We start from the raw sequence: 18,565 nt of genomic DNA on the forward strand, positions 1-18,565 counted from the left end.
TGCACGGCTAACATGTTTGGCAGTGAAGAAACCAAATGAGAGGAAGCAAATCTTTTGGCATGATGTTGAGGAGAGTGCTTATCCTTTTGATTCTCTCAGATGGTGTATTCCTCAATACTCCCTCCATTAGGAAGATCTAAATGCAGCTCCTTGTGGTAATTACTTCCATCAATCACGTCACTGTTGAGCTGAAGGGATTTGTGCTGCACATCCCTACTGTTGTTGGCCAGATAAATCCTGATAATACGATGTTAATGATGCTTCATCCAGCCATCACAGCTTTCTTCTGATTACACTCTGGCTGATCTTCCTGAATGTTACTTACACTTTGTAGTACGTAAGAAGAAGGGCTAATATACATGGAGAGCGCTATCCATTCATTTATATTCATTTCAATGGCAGTTGCTTGTCAGGTGCATGCAGTCTGGAAAATATATGACCTGGGTGTTGCCATCTTTGCTGCTTAGGCACACAGTTCTGGATACATTTGTTTTGTGTGTGAGCCAATCACCCAAGCTGTGCCTTGGATGCTGCTGGTCCGCTATTTCCCCAACAAGGCTCGAGTAGCTAGACCATCTTCACTGAAAAGTATCGAAACGTTTTGATGGTAAACAAAGTGGCTAAACCAGCCTGGAGCGGCATTAAAATTCATTTTTTTCAGCTTGGCGGTGAAACATCTTCTATAATTTAATGGTCAATGGATTTTCAATGGAAAAATTGGAATAGTTATAACACTACCAGCAGGGGTTGATCCTACGGGCAAAAATGTCAATAGTTTTTTTGTCAATAATTGCTTGTGATATATGAGAAACAGCTCATAAACTAAGCAGCTTTCTGTTTATCAACTTGGCGAATCCATGTGACCAACTTGAACTCTTTTGCCCTAACATTAAATACTGAACAAGGTTAAATGTTTCCGCACCTTAACAGCCAAAGTTAATTGATGGAATTGATGAGGAATTGATGTCAGAATTAAATACGGAGCCAGGTGTTATATTTTTGTTTTCTCTGGAATAACATGCTCTACTCAGTTGTTAAAAGTAAGACCATGGAATGCATGTTTATATTACATGGTGCATTTTTTTATGTTGATTTAAAGTTGTCAAGATGTTGGTGGTTGGGAATCTTTTCATCTCTTCAATAAAAAAAGAAAGGAAAATGTCATTATTTATTCACCCTAATATCATTCCAAACTTTTTTGCTATTATATTTTCCATGAAGAATTTAAGAAATCCTTTAAAAGTGTTATTAACAAGCTTTACAGTTATTTGGATCAAGTCAAATATTGTGAATTCAAATATTAAATGCTCTATTTTTATGTGTGTTTATTGCAACACTTGGTTGTTCAAGCCTCTCATATGTTGAATATCCCTATTTCAGACCCATCTGTTTGTGTGTGTGTGGGGTGGGGGGTAAGGTACATTTCACAGTGCAAACACTGGTGTGGTCACTACATTCCTCAATGAGGCTTATGTTTCATCACTCTCTGGATGAACGAGAATGTTTATGTGTGGCTAATGGGTGTCTCACTTAGTGTTGGAAAGGGAAGAAACAGGGCCATAGGTCAGCCTCGCCATGGCTAGATCAGGATACAGACTTGGTTATGTGTAATGAGGGATATATTGACACTGAGGGCTACATGGACTCCCTGTGGTCTACCCACGACTCTTTACTGAGGTTAGTTTGGTTTCTCAATGAAGGTGCTGTTTTGCCTCGTGCTGTCAATTTAAAACTCAGTTGCTTCTTATTGGATGCTTGTTTCCACCTCAGAATCAGAATATTAATAAAAGATTGGGTAATTGTGATTTTATTTTTTATCACAGTGACTTTATTTACACAAAGGTGACTTTATACATTACAGTTTTGACACAGTATATCTTTATTTTTTATAACTATTTCACATTTTAAAGTCTCACTGTTGTACCATTGTTTCTCATTATTATGACCTTATATCTCATAGTGGCAATTTTATACCTCACATAACTTTATATCTCAAAACTGCAACTTTATTTGGTAATTGTGCCTTTTATATTGTTTTTTATGTTTTACAATGTGGCTTTACTTCTTCTTATCTAGCCATTTTATTTTTCACTCAGAGGTGGAAACTAGTTTCCATAGATCCTTCAGTGGAATTTAAGTTGTTTACATGAATTTAAAGTCAACATGACATCAAAATTGACCTTATTTCCTTCTTTAGTCATATTTCTGGTCTCCATTCTAAGATTGAACATCTACTTTTCACAATTTAATCAATTCCAGATATAGTTAAAATCAAGTCATGTTCATTTTAAAAGCCCAGATATACTTCAAGCTAAATGTAACTGTTGTGACGTCATTTCAAACAAAATCAGGCCAAAACAAAGTTCATTTCGTGAGTTTGAAACAGCTTGCCAAAGTGAACCTTCTGGAATTTGAGCCTTAAGAAAGCTTCTTTGACTTCATCTCATGTATAGTTTCTGAACTTGCGTGCAATGATTAATCAAATCACAGTACCAGCTGTCTCATTCAGCAGTGACATCATATCAATATTACATTTCCAGTTCAGGCCTATCAATTGATTTCTTAAGAGATTAGCAGATTAAAAACATTGGACTGAAATGAAAATCTGATTGATTGTTGGGGGCTTTCCAAAACACTGCCTTTCTGTCATCAGGCACAAGAGCTGCCTTCTTGATGAAGCTTAAGACAGACACCTTATTCACCAGGGATGAACTTTTTTTAAGTAGACTTCTGCTGTCTTTTTCAAAAGGCGTGATAAAAACGAGGTGATAATTGCAATTCGGTGTTGCCTTCAATTAGACTCTGGGTGTTAGTGAATTAGACGTATTGACTTTCACTCTTAGCAAGCAATGCTCAAAGATTCAGCTAACCCTAGGATGTAGTTGAAGTTGGGTGATAGTGATTTGCCAAAAAGAACATGTTCCTCACTAACACCTTGCTCCTGCATGAACATTCCTGTTAATCAGATCAGATTTTAGAGCTTGGTTTAGTGCTAGGTTTCATGTTTAGGATATTTGTTTGACACAACATTGTTCAAGGACTATCTAAGATGTTGATCTAGCAACACATCAAGCTTGGCAAATGAATGTCACCCTGTCTAATCTCATATGAATTTACAGCACATTCATCCTTGAAATCATTCCATCTTATTATGAAAGTATATTTTGTTGGGATTCCTTTAAAGCTTTCCTCTATTTATTGATGTACCTCTGAGACCACACACACTGCAAAGAGATCAGCTTCCCTTTTTTTCTATTATGGCTCTGGAGTCATTTTTAAAATTCAGGCCACATTAAAACCAGACATACATCTTAGGTAACAGTATGCCTGGGTGAAGGTGAAATCTATATCCAGGACACACCCTCTCACATAATAAAAAACAAACCCATAACCCCTTATCAATTCAAAGACACAGCATACAGTATTTCATTCCACAGATCTGCTTAGACACATATGGATGTGGTATAGTAAGAGTTTGCGGCCTTGGAACATGTGCACATAAGCTTTGAATGAACACTTTTACACAGTGTTTATAGCAGCAATAAAGCAAATACAAAGAGAATAAAGGGCTCATTGTTTGTGGAAAAGCTGTAAGACCACAATAATTGCATTTTGTTAGGTTAAAGGTACTACTTTGATGTGAGCTGTTCTTTTTTTGTCATACATTAGCAATAAACCCTCATCCTTCCCTTTGTAGTGGTACCATGTATCAGATGGCAATATATATCACATGAAGATGATTGTTATCATATAGCATGTGTTTATGTGGTACTCCTAGACTGACAAAGGATACCATAAACAACCCAATATACAGTGTCAGGTCTGTTAGATCCACGTGATGTAAATTTTGTTTTAAGGTGTGTACAACAGCATATGCGCAAGGTAAATGTTGAGACAGAAGAGTCCATTGTCAATGTCCAGTTGTAATGTATGCAGTGCAGAAGAGTGTGAAAAGACACAAATAAAAAAAAACAACAACAATCACAGCATGCTGTCCATCCTTTTTGTTTTGTTTCTTGTTCTAATCTTTGCATGCAATGGTGGATCCACTACTTTTCTTCTTCTATCCTTCTAAACGAATGTTCTGTACTGTAAATGACACGTGCTTCCCTCCGATGTCTTGTAGAGTACAGAAAAGCAACTGCACTGCGCATGTGTCGAACTTGTCCAGTTGTGCTCATCCATGGTTGAGTGTAATTGAAAGCTGTGCGAACATGACTGTGTCCAGAACACGGAAAATGAAGTATACTCTGTTCTTGACACAAACACTGTACACGCTTATCTATTTACAATACATCCATTTAAAGGCCTGTTCACATATCACGTCTTTTGCGCGCTCAAGTTCGTTTTTTCAAATGTAGGCGCGTGGTATGCACGCTCATAATGGAAGCGACGCGCTCGTTTTTTTCAAGCGCGTCCGTGCTGCATCGAGATAAAAACATCCCAACTTTTCAGAATGCCGCGAGCGCACCATAAAGGCCAATTTCTACTTCTGCGTAGGGTGCGCGCAGTAGGTACGGCGTAGCATACGCACAGACACGTCCCATACCGCGTACCCTTCGCCGTAGCCTGACGCGCACCTTCTCAAAAATGTAACTACATGTCGCGCCGACGCGGACCGCAAGATCTTGGTCGGCTTGGTAGCATCACATTTCCTCCTACGCATTTCCGCACGTACCATCTCCTCCGACGTCTTCTCTCATTTTGCCTTTCAGTTTTAGTAATTTCACCATAATTAACTGTTTTTCCACCTCGATAAGCTCCAACTCCAACATGATCCGCTCTCTTTCAGTCACTATTGCTTTTTGTAACCTAGCCGCGAGGAATCTAAACACAGTGGAACATTAAAACCCTCCGCCGCCAACTAGCGTTTCGGAGCAGTACTGCAGAGCAACCAAGACCTGAACGCAGAAGTATAAATGCTTACAACGGGGCATTGGCCTTAAGCGCACAGTAGGTCACGTGACAAGAACCAACCGGAGCGTGTTTTTCTACGCGTTTTAGGCACTATATGTGAATCCAGCCTAAGCCATTCTTCTGACTGTGTTTACATTAATACTTCAGCAAGACTGACATTTTCATATTGACTTGTTACTGAAGTGCTGGTACTTTGGACATCCCTAGTCTCTTTGTTAGTGATTTGTCCAATTAAAATGGCCATGTTTTATAGGTATTCTGAGTCTTTTTTTCTGCTTGTGTAACACTCATAGAGGATCATTATACATTTCCATGTACCAGTATACACGGTTAAAGTGCTGTTGATTCCTTATTATGCACTGCCTATCATTTCTAGCACACCCTTCTGACTTGTGGGCACAAGTTAAGCTTTTTTTTCATATATAATTAATCGCTGGCATTAAAGATGAATGTGATGCTAGCTTATATGCGTATCCACTTATCGGTAACTGAGCGGCTATGCAGCTGGGCAGCCCTGTGCATTTCATACAAATGTTTTGATGGCAATCTCAAAAATAAGAACAGAATCCTTGAAAGAAGCCCTCAGGACTTTGTACAGCTACTGAAAATTTGTCTCAACTAAAGTTTTAGCTGCATTAAATTGGTACACTTGTGTGTCTGCAGTACCTTAAGCAGATCAGCTGTTTAAGGATCTCCTCTTCCCTTCAAATAAGAGGGTGAATAAGAGTGTCTTCCTCTCCTCACGGCTCATCAGTCCGGGCAGATGATGGGGCATGACAGCCGAAGAGAATGGGCGAAGCTTAAGGTCCCCTCCGCACTGCTAATACACTTTAAACAGAAATAGCCTGTACTCTTCCCACTCTCTGCAGTGAGTCACCAGCGAACACTCCAGTGTGACATTGTGTTATCTCTCCTCAGGAGAGACCGGCCATTGTTCCCAACATACACTAAAGGTGAAAGAAATTCAGTTTTGTTCAGCAATTAAATTGGTCTAAAGTGACCGTAAATACATTTATAATGTTACAAAAGATTCTATTTTAAATTATGCTGTTATTGCTATTATATGAACTTTCCATTTATCAAAAAACAAAAACAAAAACCAAACAAACAAAAAAAGTAAAAGTATCATGTTTTGTTTTTTTAAATATATAATAATAAGAAATGTTTTTTGAGTACCAAATCAGTATAGAATGATCATGTGACATGGAAGAGTGGCAAAGTGGCACAATATAACTGTTTTTAATGTATTATTATTATTATTTTTCAAATAAATACTGCCTTGGTGAGAATTTTTGGTAACAATCTTATTGATCCCAAACTTTTAAATAGCAGTGTAGTTCGGCAAAGACAAAGCTGACTCTTGTTCTGTGCTTTTGGGAACTTTGTGAAAATCTCAAGCTAGTTTATTTGTAATTTAGCTTATACGCTTCTATCCAGATCAATTTATGGTACCCCTATTGCAGGAACATTCTGTGAGGTATAGAGTCTTACCCCATTAAGCATTGTAATTTTAAGTTGTCTTCTCAGCCTGGAGGCTTGACAAGATGGAATAGCTGGCTGCAAATTAAACCGATAAGAGGAAACTTTGTCTTGGTACGTAGTTTGTCTGATTTGTATCTTGTCTGTTTAAGCATTTGTGATGGGGTTAGTGAAGACGGAAACAGTGTCTAACATCAAAAATTAAATGGTGAGAAATTTGGTACAGAACTGGAGGCTAATCTTTTAAAACACTAGTGTAATAATAAATCTCTTTTGTATACTGTGCATTATTCACTTAATTTTTGATTTTAGGTTTTAGTGTGTTGTTTTTAATTTATTTAGTATTTCTCATTTATCGCTTGATTAGGAATCTCTGTTGGCGGGCCATCAGAGTATCCTGTGCTGAGCCTTAATATGGAACATGTTTTTTTCTGCTTGTGTTTCTCTTGATTGACAACTCTGCATCTCTGAATTGCTGGCATGAAGCTCATTCCAAGGGTAGAGTAACATTCATAAACCTGAAACACTTTTCTTTCAAACCTGAAAAAGACATTTTGTAACAAGAACCTCTGCATATCACAAAATAACAGCTCTTCAAAAAAAAAATATATATATATAAATAAAAAGTTAAAAACTCAAAATGAAAATGTTCATCATCTCACCCTTATGTTGTTCAAAACCTGTACAACCTTTTTCCCCCAACTATTTTCTTCAATACGGAAATACCTTTTTGAGAATTAACTGACCACTCTTTTAAATAAAATGAGAATTTCAAGCTTTAAATGGCCATGAGCCACCTTTTAAGCACCATAAAAGTGGTCAACATTTACATATTTAGATTTTTCCAAAGCCATGTGATAGCTTTATGTAATATATGGACTACTTTTATGATACTATGTTACTTCTGTATCATTTTTTAAGCTTTAATATATCCAGTCTCATTCATTTCTATTAAAGTCAAACTACTTTTAAAGCAACATGTGGGTGAGTAATTGATGACAACTTTAATATTTGGAAGAAAAAGTATGTTAAAAGCCTATTTTGAAAGCTCACAAGAACATCCATGTGTTCATCATAATGCAGAAGGCTATTAACAAATGTTTTCATATTGTATCAGCTTAGAAGATCTGAATGTGGGGTGTTATGAACACGAAGATTACATCTCAACTACATCTAAAAAAAAAAAAAAAAGATTACATCTCAACTCATGAAAATGCTGCATCGCTGGTGTGCAATGAAAGGGAAATTTATATTCATTTTCACTCTCTATTGGGACACCTGGTACATGAACTCTGAGGACTCAACTGTCATTTTTGTCAAAGCTGGAGGCGAGAATGGTTTTATGTGTACCGTACGTGACCTCTCACTTTCTACCAAGCCATTAGAGGGTGAGAAGGAGATTTCTCGAGAGGATCCCACCAAGGAAAGATTTGTTTTTGGAATATGTGGAAAGACGTGATCCGCTGCATAATGGTGAGACATCTAATCTTCAGTGAGATTTTAATTTTTTTGAGAGTTTTAGCACATTGCTTTGTTATTGTATAGGGTGTTCTGGCAGTTCTAGGCCCCGTTTACACCTGGTATTAAGATTTTAACATTTTGGTCGATCAAATCACTTTGGACGACTTTAATAAACATAGTTTTTGACCACTTCCACAGGTTGTCGAAAACGCATTAGACCGGATTTCTTTCGTAGACACTCATGTGGTTTGTTCCACAAAACACTGCATACCCTCCGCCTACTGACTTAAAGGACAAGTTCGGTATTTAACAATTAAAGCCCTGTTTTAAGATTGTTTCTGATGAAATAAAATGGTTAAGATTGTTTTTTAGACAGATGCTGCTGTCCCGAGAATTTTCAGTTTCTGTGGTTGCTCCCCCCCACCTTCACAATGGTAGCAGAGGTGCACAGGAACAATCCTTTATAAAACACATAAAACTTTAGTTTACAAAGACGTGAAAATCACCGAGTGGTCTGGGGTGTTCACTGATATGCTCACACAAAAATCACTGCAAAAGATGCTTGACCTCTTTTGCAGAACTTACCGAAATACCGAACTTGTCCTTTAATGCATTTGCAAACATTATGTGAAAGGAGTAGGACGCTAGCCAGATGGGATTAAAGCTTTATCGGCTGAAGATCCAAGTTGATCCAAGGCGAAAAATATACCAAGCAACATTCTCTTACCATTCCTGATTTCTAACACCCACTCACCGTGTTCTTCATTGTCTTGCGGCTATCAAAGCAGAAACGAAAGCTTATTTTCTCTATGTTTTTACATAGTCTCTGTGCGCATTCATATGTAAATTATGCGAGTTTATTTCATCCATTAGATCGAAAGAACTAAAAAGGCCTATACATTTAACAACCCATAGACCCTTCACTCGAAGAAATCAGGACTAAAGTGGTTAAAACACCAGTTGTTAATGGGTATGTGTCTCCCTCGTCTACTTGTGATCCGATTGTCCAAAACACATCTTAATACCAGGTGTAAACAGGCGTCTTTATATAATATACTATATTTTTTATATAAAGGCGTCTTTAAACAGGGAGTTAAAATTCAGTGTAAAAGACGTAATGTCGTTTAAAAGCCAGATTAAATTTTGCCGGCTCTTACCCACCTCAGCCCATAATATCAAAGTATACAGTTGTAATTGCTGTTTTAATGCATTTGTCTCCTCTGAGCCAGCAGTAAAGAGTCTGTGTAAAGACGCCTAAATGCCACTTTAAAAGCACTTTTGAGCCACCTTTGCAGTGTATATTTTGAAAAAAAAAAAAAAATACAAAGCATTACAAAATGGAAACCAGAAATTAGTTTTTACATTTTGATGTTAAAGAATGAACTTGAGGATTGAACTACAGACCCAACCCTTTAGATTAAGTGTGGAGTGTTTGACCAGTCCTCCAAACCCATAGTGCACCTCAGGATGCTTGTTCTGTGCTCTCTCCACCTTAATGTACCTCACCTTTACCCTCTATTTAATGGTGTACTCTTACAGTAATGGCAAGGTCAGAGTAGCTGTGTGCTTTTGGTATTTGTGAGAGAAGTTTCAGTGAGCGGTCACGTTGCCAGCACCCACCCTCCTCTCGCGTCGGTAATCACGCTTGCGTCAGAGCTGCAGAATGAAAGGGCTTTATTGTGCTCTGCTGAATCCTCTGAATGAGCGTGCAGCGGTGAGGAGGACCTGCTCTGCAAAAATATCAGGAAGCTTTTTATCAGTCTGCCCTGGGACACATGAGTTTCAGATGACTGTATATTTGAACTAGTTGACCCATTAGAATGTGTTCACCTTAGTTTTAAAAGACAACATGAAATCTATATCTTAATGTCCTTGGTCTTAGTGTGCATCATTAGTGCACGTTTTTGATATAACAGATGCCACATTTGTGGGAAGAATAATATTAAAATCAAATTGAAATGACATATGCAACCGATTTTACTTTTTTGTCATTTTTTTTTCTCCAATTGAAATATGGTGAACAGAGAAAAGTATGTATAATATTTAGACAGATTAGGAAGACTTATACAGGATCTGATTTGTTTGATAAAATTGCTCTTTTTATTAAATATAATATGATCCTCTGTGAGAGACCTCCTTTATTAAACAGAAAGGCAGCAAGATATATAAATATATAAATATGCTATATAAAGTATATTATGTGTGTGTGCGTGTGTATATATTGAAATTGGAAATATATATATATATATATATATATATATACATTAAAGAGATGCTTTTATTCTGTGTGAGCAAAATATTAAGTATGTATGAGTATTTTAAATGTTAATTTAGCCTATTATTCATTTATTTTACAATTATTTATCATAAAACTGAGCTAAAGCCAAAACTAATACAAAAAGGATATGGAATATTTATAACATTTTCTTTTTTAGTAAGTTAACAGATATAACAGATATTTTCTTGCTCACTGTTAGTTAATTTGATTTTTCTTGTTGTTAAAAACTAGAATGTCTGTGTAATAAAATAATTGTAATCTCATGATGGCAGGAATAAAATTGCAATAATAATAATAACAATTATGAAAAATACTTATAAAACCTAACCTATTTTTTTTTATAATGTGCATCATTATGTATCGATCACAATGAGATCAGGAACAGGTTGAGAAGTTAAACATGTAATATAATCATTTTTTTACTTTATATTCTACTAATATCAGACTAATCAGTCCAGTCTATCCAGTCATATTCCAGTAGATTTCATCAAGTTCTCCCCTCAATAATTCAATATGTTATATTCAATATGCTGTTTTCAAGGATTTTGGCTGCTAATAAAAAAGCGTCTGGCTCCAAAAATGCATGGTTTGAGAACTAAAGAGGAACTTGGGTCACAAGTCTGATGTAACACCTTTGCTCCCTCAAGCACTTCAAGCCCCTTCAGTGTTGTGTTTAGAGTACTGTATGTCACTTTGGATGATGGCAAGTATTGGTAGGCTACTTTTTGCTCACTTCTTAGGTGACATTTTAAGTTGTGCCATTCCAAAACCGTACATCTTGTTTTAACAGATAGTCTTAATGCAGAGCAAGTGTGGTTAAAATGGAGTTAAACACTGGCCGTATAAAGAGTGATTAAATGTCTGAGCAGTTTGACATCCATGCTGTTGTGTAGCCAGTGATTCTTGGCAGGGCACAAAGCTCACCAATCACTGGGTATTATTAGCCTCAGCATTCCAACAGCACTATGTACTTCGTCTTCCCATTGCCCTCCCCATCCAGCCATTCATCTCACTGCTAAGGCACATCTGCATTTAATCACAGTGAAAAGCAGCCCTGAATTTCTGCTGTATTGAGTTCTCAGGCACAAGAGTCCACGCTTTCCTGCCATCCATGACATATCAGCTCAGATGTAGTCTGCAAACACAGATAAAAGAGAACTTTTCCCAATGTGCTGTTTTTTCATTTAATACACAACTGTGTGATAGAAATTTGGAAGTGTTTTATGAGTTAGCCTAACTGTATTAATCTCAGAATCGCACCGCATGATTTGAAGGTATAAAAGAAGACTGAATAATGAGTTCAGATCTGCTGTATCTATTTGTCTATTTAAACATAATGATCAAATTTCCAAAGCTTGGGAAATTGTGGTCCCACCTAATCTAATTATAATAAGACCACAATCATATAACCGATCAGCCGTGTTAACGGGATAAAACACCAGGAATGCACACAAAACAAATGTTGAGCCTGAAGATATGCTTTGATGCAGTATGCTTGTTCTTTCATGCCAGGGTAGAAAAGCCCACCCTTTTCTCATTAGCTTTTGTTTATATAGCAAGTTCAATGGTTGCGATGTACAGTTTTTGAGGAGCATGTGCTCTGGCTTCACGTTTGGCACTCTGCCTGCCACATTATAATGTAATGAGTGTACGGGAATAGATCAGTGAGTCTTCGTACAGTGATGACCCGTGGTACTTATCACAATTATCACAAGCCCTTCTGGTTTGATTTAGTACAGTCTGTGCCGTAATCACCATGAAGTGAGTCTGTCTGTATAGCCCTGAGGTCCTTTTTTGCAATTATAGGTGGAGGAAGTCTCATTGACTTTCTGGACAGACTTATGGTAATCTGATTGTAACAGAAAATTTTATTTTTTAAATTTCAAAATAATTAGCTTACAGCTTCACAATTTTAAAATGCTTTTTCCAACGAACATTCACTGTGTTCAGTGAAGAACCTATGTCTTGACTATTGATTAAAGGAGTAGTTCACTTTAAAAAAAAACTTTTGCTGATAATTTACTCACCCTCATATCATGTCGATGCACATAATACTAATTTATGATGTTATATTGATTGTATAATCTGAAAAGCTTAGGACAAAATGGGAAGCACACAAGCAAACCTTGAGTGTATTTTTGTTGAAATTAATAAATAATTATGTGCACAGATATACTACATTTATAATAGGCTCTGCAAATTTCTGTAAAAAAATAAGAATGGTCAATTTTGATTTCATGGCAGCCAGATCCAGAGGGAAAGAGATGCACTTTTCCACGCACTGACTATGGCTCGGTTGGAGTGCCAATGGTCCAGCTTCCTCTCCAGACCTGGCACTTCTACTATCTCATCTTAATTATCTCTCTCTGTCTTATTGGATTACAACGAAGGAGAACATAATGTACTTTCATCTAGCCAATAGCAATGCTAATTTGATCATGACCTCACCTTTCCCCTTGTGTAAAACTTTGCTTCAGGAAGTCCCCACATACAGCTCAAGAATATTGAGGTCTTGTGTGGTTGGTGAAAATGAAAATCTGAATAAACAATCAAACTAAAGGATTGAATGGTATATATGTGAATTTAAGGTTTAAATCAGCCCCTACTTGTAATAATTGATTTTTTTTAACCTTGTTTCTGTCACCAATTAATAGACCATCATTAAAATTAATCAAAAATGATGGATGATAATGAATTCATCAGTGTCAGATGAACGTTCAATTACGGTTTGTTTAAACAGCTATTGCCCCAATGCATAATTGAGTGAGCTGTCATAATGTCACCATGTGTTTTTGGTACAAATTTGTTTTTTTTTAACTGATGAGAGATCACATGGATACTTTCAGAGCATTTTTTTTTACAACTTTTATCTTCTATCTTCTTCAACCCATTTATGGAGAGTGTGATAGAGCTTTCTCCACAGGTACGGCTCTTGAAATTAAAAGGATCTCTTTCATCTTTTACTCTGATAGACTGTAATTAAAGGGACACCAGGCAGGAATGCTGTTTTTGTCAAACAGCGACTCCTAGAGTAACTGTGGAGTACTTGTTTTTAACGTTACTGTCGTAAATACCACTCACGGAGAGCGTGACGTGTTACAGAATAGTACATTGTGTTTAATTTGTCGTTTAATGAGATCTAATATATGTTGTTAGTGGTGAGAATTTTCACGTGATTAAATACATATCCCCATGATATAATGGTCCAGAGGAAGAACTTTTGCCATTTGTGTCACAGGTTCTGGGTTTTTCTAATCCCTACTAATAGTATATAGTTTATTTTCCTCATGAAAACCGATTGTTTATTAGTGGCTGTATTTCAAGCAGGGACATGTTTTTTGTCCATTGGGTTTTGTGATTTCACCGTAATGAGTCTCTCAGTCCCCGCAACGGATTGAGCGCGCGTTCGTTTAAAGACCGTTCGTGTCACAACAAACCACTGAATCCACTGAAACTGATCGCAGCGGCAACGCGCTTTGGTCACTTCATTTCAAAAACAACACATTTCAGATCGCAAACAAACTGAATGAATGCTCTAGTTACCAGGAGATGTTTTACATGTTGTAAATCATTAAAATTTGTTGTAATTTAAAATAAAAAAATTACCTGAGTATTTTGGGGCATTTTAAGTCTTTAGTTGAATAGAATCAGGAGTGGGAACAGGATCAGGAAAGACCTCAAGCCATGGATTTAACACTGCTGTGTGTTATGTCAGAACACTACCCACAAGGCTAAGGTTCTGAAATAAACTACATTTTAGGTTTAAATGAAATAATACACATTTAAGATTGCCAGAGCCGAAAGCCACGGGCAACATGAGTTTTGAGTCCCAGCTTGTGAACCCTTCCTGATTCCGTCCCACTCTCTTCATCTTCACTTCCTAACATTTCCCTGTACTTTCATATCTCAAGGGGTTTCGAGGTCACTAATCTAAGCACATTTTTAAGTTATTATGCTGATAATATAATTTGTAAAAGAAAGAAAGAAAAAAAATGTTTATAAATGATAAAAATGAAAAATCTTAAAAAATATTTTAGACCCATACACTGAGACAAAACATTATACCGCTCTAAGGGCAAGCGAAAAAATTATGATCATTTCCTAACAAGGTGACATGACAAGTTCTTAGAAGATAAAATGATTAGTGAAAAATCAATGTTCTGCTGGGAAACCCTGGTCCTGCCATTTCATTTCAAGTAAATTTGATATGCGCCACCTACCTAAACGTTGTTGTAAACCAAGTACCTTTGTATACTGCATCTGTCGGATATGCTGGACCAACAAGATGGACCATGGCTCCATCTGGCAACTTACAGGACTTGAAGGTGGTGGTATTGTCTTCGTGTCAGATACCACAGGACACCTTCAGGGCTCTTGTCAAGTCCATGCCTCGTGGGTTGGAGCTGTTTGGTGGCACACAGAAGATCAACATGATATTAGGCAGGTGGTCATAATGTTTTGGCTCGTCAGTTACCGTAAACGTTATTTAGAATATATCAATTTACTGGACATTTATTCAATTTTTATATACATGCTCAAGACTATTGATTCCATATTGACTATATAGGAATGATTATTGGCCGATATGTCGATAATCTCAGTTTGGTCAAATATCTATTGTTCTTATACTACAGCACAGACACATTGCCATATGTTTTGTGAGCACTCACTCGTACAAATCGATACAGAGCCTAATTTAAGACATCTCCTTACTTTTTCATTTTTTTTATAAAGCCAATCTAACAGGAACCATGGGGGGTTTATGCAGGCATTTCCAGCTTTTGTCCAATAGCTTGATCCTGTACTGAAATACTGGGCCTTAGAGAAATATATTATTTTGTTGGAGCAATCGAGAGCCGGTCCGCTGAAGGCGCATTTAGTGCTCAAACAGAGCACTCTGTACACGAATATTAAAAGTATCTGTTCTCTAGCATCATTTCAGCTGGTTCGCGCTGAATTAATTTACAGCTTTCTGTTTTGGGTTTGTGTAGCACATATTTAAACAGTGAGCGCACATTGTATAATGTCTTTTGAAATGCAGTTCACAGGAGTGACTTCACTTTAGTTGAACACATCTAAAGATTCACACTGTGTTTTTGTTCAGTTAAGTTAAAAAAAATAATTTAAACAAGTTAGTTTTGAGCTTTATATTTCCACGAGATAAAAATAGCCTTCTGGTGTCTGGCTCATTCAACACTGCCAGTGGCGTTTAGACGGAAGCGATTGCTGTGCCGTGTCCCAGTGTTGAATCAGTGTGTTTTTGTTATGTAGCCTCTTTTCTGTTGACATAGCCTGAGTGGGCCATGTGCTAATCCAGCAACAGGAAGTTATGAGTGCCACCACCCTCTCCCTCTGACACATAAAAATACACATGCTGTTGGTCTCTAACTCTCTCTCACTTTCACCCAGCCTGTGCTTCTCACTCAGAGACACATATACCAATGCTTTGAACAGTTTGTGTGCTTAGACCTTTCTCGTGTTTCTATGGTCTGACCTCAGTGAGTAAGACTAGAGCCGGTTTCGGGTCAGTGTCTCACTCTGGAGTTCTGCCACTGCTGAAGGACATGTACGTGTCACCACAACATTACCTTTACTGAGGCCATGGTGGATTCACACACACTTTCACACACTCCCTCACTCATTTACTCACATTACACTGGCCTGCCAACATTTCCATCAGCAAAATTAAGGGTGGACTGAATGACCAAATCTGTAGGCGGTATGGGTCATTTTATATTGTGATATATACACCACTGTTCACAAGTTTGGGCTCAGTAAGATTTGTTTTTAAATGAACAGCCTACATTTATTCAGTTAGGATGCATTCATTCAATTGATCAAAACTGTAAACTCACTGCCCAGCCTATTTAGATTTAAATAGGCAAATGCTGAAGAGTCTATGATTGGATCATTATTGTGATTATTATGTTGTTTGGCAACAGTTCTTCCCTATAAAGGAAGATACATCATGGTCATATTCCAGAATGACAATGTCAAGATTCATCAGGCTCAAATAGTGAAAGAATGGTTAGGATTCATGGAAAGTCTTTGGGATGTGCTGGAGGAGACTTTACAGAGTGCTTGACTCTTGCATTGTCAATATAAGATCTTGACCAAAAATGAATGCACTTCTTGATTGAAATAACATTTATCTCCACCAAGAGGGCGGCGCATACATTTTTGGTCAAGACAATGCAAGAGTCAAGCACTCTGTAAAGTCTACTCCAGCACAAACAGCTACAAAAGATTTCTATTTCAAATAAGCGCTGTTCTTTTGAATTATACAATTTATCCTGAAAGAATCCTGAAAAAATAATGTTTTCAACATTCTAAATGTACTGATTATTCTCAATGATTTTTGAATGATCATGTGACACTGAATACTGAAGTAATGAGTGCTGAAGAGTCACATTGGCCATCACAGATAAATTACATTTTAAAATATATAAAAATAGAAAATCCTTATTTTAAATTTTATTTTTTCTTCTTTTGGATCAAATAGATGCAGCCTTGGTGAACATTAAGAGATTTCTTTCAAAAACATGAGATCTTACAGACCCTACACTTTTAACACACACATTTACTTGCTTTTTGTTTTAATTTTTGCGCAAACCAAAGTTAGTTTTCTACATCTGCACACAATGTATCTACCGTGATATTATCAGTATAGCAGAATCATTACCAATTGATACTTTTTTCTTTTCATTGCACAACACATACCATCATACTGCCTGAGCCAAAGATTGGGAGATAAACATTTTGAACTCAGAATAAACATTATTCGTTGTGGTTTTCCAGAACTGTTGACGCAATGTCAATGTTCAACCATTCAGCCCTCCATTGTTCACAGCCCTCTCACACCCTTATCCTCCAACTTGATTTTTCCCCTTCCTCAGGGAATGTTTCATTTTTTCTTCTCCTATGACTCATGAATGGCCCTCAATTTGTTGGCAGGACCAGGACGGTTCGCAGCCGTCTAATATCAACGCAAGAGCAGTGATGCAGTGAGGCAGGGACAGGGCCCTTTATCTCTCAGTCACCAAAGCCATCTTCAGGGAGATGTGTCAGAGACAGACCAAGCACTTGACCACAGGTTGACGTAGAAACACCTCCCACTCGATTAATCACTCTCCCCTTCTGTCGGTGGGTGTCGACATTCGACTGCATGGGAATGATTCAAAGAACTCCCTTAGAATGACAAATTATGACAAAGCAAAATGAACAGAGTGTGAAGTATCCAAACTTTAAAAGGGCCACGTTTTACTTTTGCACCATTTATTACTTTCCCTCATGTCCATATGCGATGACATTTGATGTTTATTGTTGTTATTATCAGGTTTCTTGGTATTTTTCCTCCATCTCCCTGACCTTAAAACGGAAGTCTGCAAATGACCTCTATTACAGTATGACCGGCTAATGTCTTTTGTATGTAAAATGAGTATGCATAATTAGAGGTTTTTAACTTCTTAATGTTGGAATTCTTGAGGTTAAGATCATGCTGTGTGTAAACTTGGGTGATCATTCCTTGTGTTGATTTCTGAATGTTTTCTTTAGTTTCAGTAAATTGTCTGGGTGGGCTGTGTAGGGTCTACATAGTACATTACACCACCTCTTTGTCTGCAAAACTGCATGAGAAATCCTGTTTTCTATGATACGGCCCGTTTAAGTGAATTCGGAAAAGATAGATGGACAATGCCAAGCGTCAAACCCCAGATGACTCACTCTTGAGGAATGTAAATATGAAGTGTTCGAGATTCATTCATCATTCACTATGGGTGATCAAATACACACTCCTAAAGAGGAGAAATCTGTCACTGATTACATGGAGTTTGAAGCTAAAATACGAAATATTGCAAAGGACATGCAAAATACAGAGGATATTGGCAAGACAATAGCACATGTTTGTTCCAAGCGGGTATTATTCTCAGGCTCTTGTGTTGTCTATGCTCCCTGCTGTTGTACTCCAATTAAACGTTTCCTTTAGCAGGCCACCTGCCATTACCCATCAGCAGGAGGTTAGGGATTTCAGCTCTTGAGAGCGGAAATTGTAAAGGGCTCCGAGTAAATGATTGATGAAGTCAATCCTGATGCAGACAGAAGACCATAGCTTTGATTATTTGACCATAGTAACGTTAAACGTAGGTTGATTTAGAGGATTAGGAGGGAGTCGTCATTACCTCTCTTTCACTACCATTCACTTTCATTCTTTTACTGCCATTCACTTTCATTCTTCTACTTTTTGTTATTCAGTTTTCTCTTCATTGTGCATGCATTGTACTGTTCAACAGTTTGGGATCAGTACAATATTATAAAAAAAAAACATTTATTAAAAAATGCTGGGTTGTTTGAACCCAAATTTGGGTCAAATATGGACAAACCCAAATGTTGGGTTAACAATGCAATAAAAAATATACAGTTAAAAAGTTGGAG

At 37.2% G+C, this 18,565-nt stretch overlaps 1 protein-coding gene across 4 annotated transcripts in view; it reads left to right on the forward strand.

The window, feature by feature from the left end:
* The window catches only part of ctnnal1 (catenin alpha like 1), a 94,568-nt gene that overhangs the window by 43,775 nt on the left and 32,228 nt on the right, over window positions 1-18,565 (forward strand). The gene's annotated exons all lie outside the window — the stretch shown is intronic.

The sequence above is a fragment of the Pimephales promelas genome, chromosome 18 (genome assembly GCF_988280905.1).
Source record: "Pimephales promelas chromosome 18, fPimPro1.hap1.1, whole genome shotgun sequence".
Lineage (NCBI taxonomy): Eukaryota > Metazoa > Chordata > Actinopteri > Cypriniformes > Leuciscidae > Pimephales > Pimephales promelas.